This window comes from Emydura macquarii, unplaced genomic scaffold, assembly GCF_026122565.2.
Source record: "Emydura macquarii macquarii isolate MOO-44397 ecotype Brisbane River unplaced genomic scaffold, CSIRO-AGI_Emac_v2 contig_2834, whole genome shotgun sequence".
Lineage (NCBI taxonomy): Eukaryota > Metazoa > Chordata > Testudines > Chelidae > Emydura > Emydura macquarii.
In genome coordinates, this window is record NW_027132971.1 from 2885551 (window position 1) to 2891004 (window position 5454).

General features: G+C 36.9%; 1 long non-coding RNA gene across 1 annotated transcript; it reads right to left on the minus strand.

Moving 5' to 3' along the window:
• Positions 1-416: 416 nt before the first annotated feature.
• Positions 417-5132, minus strand: LOC137166331 (uncharacterized). Its single transcript, XR_010923653.1, has 3 exons — positions 4967-5132; positions 4154-4259; positions 417-717 (listed from the first exon to the last, which is right to left on the minus strand). It is a non-coding gene; the product is annotated as an uncharacterized lncRNA (long non-coding RNA).
• Between the last annotated feature and the right edge of the window lie 322 nt (positions 5133-5454).

Here is a 5454-nt window from a genome sequence, read left to right on the forward strand (position 1 = left end):
TGTCTCTAATATCCTGGGATTGACACAGTTACAACAACACTACATATAATTAAATATAGTAATTTCAGAGGTTCCTTCTCTTTCAATTAAACAAGTGCTCTGAAAATTGGTGTATTCACCAGTCTTTCAAAGTGGAAAATTAGTTAGTATTGGATGGAGCAACAATTGATTGATACTAAGGGTCTTACTACTTAGCTGTTCAATATTGCAGTACAGGAGAGGTGAGTTGTGTGGGGTCCAAAGTCAAGACAGCTTTTGGAAGGACTTAGCTTTAGTACTAAGTGTGGTGTCCCAGTTGGGCAAAGGATGGGGTATCTTCTTGATCTATTTAATCACATCATAGAAAAGAACTAGTAGAAGGAAAAGTCAGAGGAATGTATATGTGACATACTTCAATATGCAGATTCTGTCCTTTTAAAACACATAATTCTTTATTATTTCAGTCAGTACAAACATACAGCAAATGGCTGTAACACAAAGCAGAGACTCAGATGACTGTGCAAAACCAAGGCTCTAATAACACAATATCCATCCCATCTCTGGGGAACACAGTGGAGGGTTGACCAAAAAGATTACATCTTCTGTGTATGCCTTACATATAGGCTCTTGTAGCTTCTATAATGTAGATAGCTGTCTTAAAAGCCGAAATAAAAAAGAAAACTTTGAGAACCTTCCAGTCTTGAGGGCTTCCGTCGGTCTGAAACATAGGTTAGGGAGCTGGGACAAAGGAAAAAGCAAAGGACAAAATGTAAGGGAGTCAGAAATTTCTGGTTAGGTGAGAAGGAAAAATATCAAAATAGCTGGATAAATAATGACCCATTATCTTGCTGGTTAGCATTCCTTACTGCCAGGTGGAAAAACCTGGGCCAGATCTCTTTGCTCTCCAATCTGTTAGAGGCACCATCTGTCATTCAAGCATTCTTGTGCTTGAGTAAGCAGGGATGAAGGACTCCAAAGGGAAACCCTGCAGCCGAGCGGTTTCTGATATACAGCTTTGAGAAAAGAAGGAAGGCTTCTGTTGAGGATGTATATTTTGCCTCAGTGGGCAAAAGTCCTCCACTGAGGATGCGGAATAAGAATCTTTAAACCTTTTAAATCTTTCCAGGTTTTTTGTTGCTCTTGAATTACTAGCTTGAATTTCTTCAATTCTGAATGCACAGTGCTTTATTGTTCTCTCATTTACACTCATGTAAATCAAGAATAATTCCATTGAAACAGAGGAGTTAATCCAACATATTTGAAAGGAGAGTCAGCTTCAATGTGTTTTGAGAGAAAGGAAGCAGTCTGAAAGAAACCTTTCATTGGGTAACCTTGCTTTTATTTGGAGGACCACTGTTATAGACTAAATCCTGGAAAAAACATTAACTGGCTAACAATAACACTCAACACCAGTGACAATGAACTACAAGTCATTCCTGGGCAACTTTTTAACCTCATACAACTCGGGTTGCTGGGCTCATTGCACATTCTATCACCTACCCAGTATGACAAACTGACAGTCCTATATAACCCTTCATTAGTTGTTTCAGTGCAGTAACCTGAAGCAGTGAAAGTCTTTGTTTTCTCAAGTCCAGGGAGAGAGAAATATCATAAGTAACTCTGTATTTCTAACTTATCCCTTAGGCCCAGGCTGCATTTCCTTCACATTCATTTATATTTAAAAATAATCACTGCAATGTTGGCAAGCTTTCCCCAGTTGACCATGGCATAAAAACAGTCACTGGAAAATGCCTCAATAATATACTTTACAAAATTAAAGGTCTAATAAAATGCAGAAAAAATATTGTGCAATGAGTAAAAAGGAATTATAAATAAAACTGGTGAGGTTTTGCTTGTACTGTAACTGTCTCCCTCCAGGTGATGGTAACACATTAATGTTATATACACACTGTTTTGCTGAGGAAGTAATTATTTTATTGATTCTACAGTGCCTGTCCTATACCAAAATCAGGAAGGAATTTTTCTCCTTTTTTAATTAACAAAGCAGTAAAACAAAAAACAAATAAATCAAAGGTTTAGAGCTAGGAAAACATCTTGAGGACTTTGTATAATGCAGGGGTTGTCTCCAATCAGTTAAAGATTTTAATTTCAAGGCTGACTTTACACACTGGGAAAATAAATGTATTGTGTTCTATAGCTATGCATATAAAGCTATAAGGTTTTTGTGATCTTGTTAATATTTTACATCAAATATATCTATATCATCTATATCATTTGTAATGCTTAGAACAGAAAGAAAGAAAGACTCATTTCATCTTAAGGATGGTAATTTATGATTAAACAATTAAAACCCCCGTGCAAAATTCTTTTCCTTTTAAGAACTATTGTGGCTAACTTGAAAATGGTCATGACTACATTAAGGGCTAGATCCTGCACCATTCAAGTCAATTCTGTGAAATTCTGGCCTCACTAGAGTTAATAAAAAAACTTCAGTTGATTTGAATGAGACTCATATGTTCAAACAGCCTCCGGGGACAATGATGCTTACAGAAAGTAGATTTCCCATATTTATATACTGGGTTCATCTTACCCTTAGACCCTTGTGTCTACACAATTCACTTTAAATTTTTAAAGAAAAGTTTAAAAAACACTTTTAGGTTCATAATGCAGAATATCTGCTCTCAATTTTTAGCAATGAGCTGTGGTAAAACAGCAGACTTATGTGGAACCAAATTCAATCTTGGTCCAGAATGAGGAGCACTGCCGTATAAATCAGGAACAGCTGAAGGTCATCTTCCTTTTTACTTATACCCTTGGTAGGAAAAAAAGTCACATAATTGAAAGGAAACAGATATCAAGCAACTACAATAATCTAGCTATCAGAATCAGAACCCTTATGTGCTAATTAAAAGCCTGCTCCTTGAAGGTGCTCTGCATCCTGACTGTAGTACAAATTGACCAGGTCTTAGCTTTTCCCAGCATCAGGGAAGCATCATTGCGTACACTGGAAGTCACATGTACCTGAGAAAGGAGTTTTCACACTCTATTGGTGGTCTTTATTCAGGAAAAAGAGTAGAAAATTATCCAAGCACACATGCTATTGGTGAGGATATGGGGACTCCGCAGCCATGGCTTGTTCTCCCACTCTCTCTATGTTGCATCTGAAACTACCTTATTCTTATTAAGACGCAAGGACTAGAATAACAAATTAACAAAAGAAAGGGGAGAAAAGATGGAGAGGAGAGCAAAGAGGTGATGTACTAATCTGTCCCCTAGTAAATACAAGTCGGGATGAGTCATTCTACTCAAACACATTTGTAGAAGAGAAGCACCAGGTGCATAGAATCTGTATTTCATCTTAAAAAAACAACAACTTGGAGGTCTGCTCCAAAGTCACCTATAAAATAAATTAGAAAAGGAACATTTTAGCAGTATAGGAATATGATAGTTAGGAAAATAGAAAAGAATAGTAACCTTAACCTAACATGTGACTTGTGACTTCCATACTGCTGGGCTGACCAAATACAACAATTTTCTATGCAGTGGTACAGAATGTAAATTCCATTGCCACATCAAAGATAGGTCTGTTTTAAGACAACATACTTCACACCACATTCTGCTTGCAAGCTTTTGTCAGTGGAACTCACATTGACTTCACTGGGAGTTCTTCATACAGAGGGCTTGAGGGATCATGGAGAGATAGAATAGTGACTTGTGGTGCTGCTGGTCATTTTAACCCACCACAAGTGGAGCACAGAAGTCAATGCAAATTCATGGTCAATGGAGTCATCCTGTCTGTTATGGTATAATACCCTGGTTACCAGTTCATTGAGAAAGAATATCACATCTGGGCTTCCTGTGATCACAGGAACTCCTGTGACATGATTACATAGAAGTATAGGAACAGGTCATGTACACAATTTGATGACACCCTGGCAAACGCCATCTAATTTTTTTTTTAAATGTAACAAACAAATTTTAAAACAACTTTTTGTGCCAGAAAACATAGTGTGTAGGTTATCTGTAATGAGAGAATTTTTCTCATGACCCCAACCCACAGAAAGGTTAGTCAGCTATTCTCAGTAATTATTGCACATAACTGAATAATAACCTCCTGATTTTTTAAATCCCACAGCCTCATCCAATATTTGCTTCACTACATTTTAGCTATTTAACTTCAATACCACAACTAAAGGGAACTACATCTACTCACCACCACTTCCTCTGCAAAAGTTCTTCATCTGGAGTAGGGTCAGAGAGGTTATTTTATTTCTGCATTTGGCACTGGTGTGACTGCTGCTGGAATACTGGGCCCAGTTCTGTGTCCACAATTCAAGAAAGATGTTAATAAATTAGAGAGGGCTCAGAAAAGAGCCATGAGATGATTAAAGGATTAGAAAATCTGTCTTATAATGATAGACTCATGGAGCTCAATCTATTTTGCTTAACAAAGAGAGTACCTACATGGGGAACAAATATTATATAATGTGCTCTTCAGTCTATCAGAGAAAAGTATAACAGTATCCAATGGCTGGAAGATGAAGTTAAACAAATTCAGATGGGAAATAAAGTGGAAATTTTTAAGTGAGGGCAATTAATCATAGGAACAATTTACCAAGAGTTGTGGTGGATTCTCCATCTCTGGTGATTTTTAAATCAATATTGAATGATTTTCTAAAACACATCTAAGAAATTATTTTGGGCAAGTTCTATGGCCTGTGTTATACAGGAAGTCAGACTAAATGATCACAATGGTTCCTTCTGGCCTTGAAATCTATTAATCTGTTCATAATTGCCCTCTTAAATATGCTGCCTATCCCCTCCAGTTCAGGTTTGTCCACCTAATACCAGAGGAAAATTACCCTCTCCTTGAGACCCACTTCTGCCATAAAGCCCACTTGTCGGAGAAATCAACCATATTGTAGTGGCTAAACTGATGGGCAGGTGTGGATAGTGAACACTGAATAATTTTTTTTTTTAATCACACAAAAATTGTCTACATTTGGTTGTCTCGCTCTTCCCTTACCTGTCATGATTCACTTGTCTTAGATGGTATACGCTGCAGGGCAGGAACTGTGCCTTAAATGTTTGTACACCATCTAGCACTCAAAGGCCCCAATCCCAACTAGGGTACTACTGTAATACAAAGATTAAACAATAATTATTCAAGTTCAGCATCAAGTTTAATTTTATAATCCCTTATCTTTACTTCAATTATTTTACTGTTAAAGGTCTTTTCTCAACACTAACTCCCAACTTCATCAACTTTTCCTCCCATGTAAATGATTTCCTTCTATTTGTCATTTTAGTTGCCCTAGGATACACTCATTACTGTTTAACTAGATCTTTCTTAAAATACAGTAACCAAAATGGACAATAAATACCAAATGAAGACAAAATGGTGTTTTTTAAAGTGACAGCATAATATACTTGGACTTAAAGCCCACTTGATAGAAGCCAACATCTTATTACCTTCTTATTATTACCTTCTTTACTGGTGCTGTATACCGGACG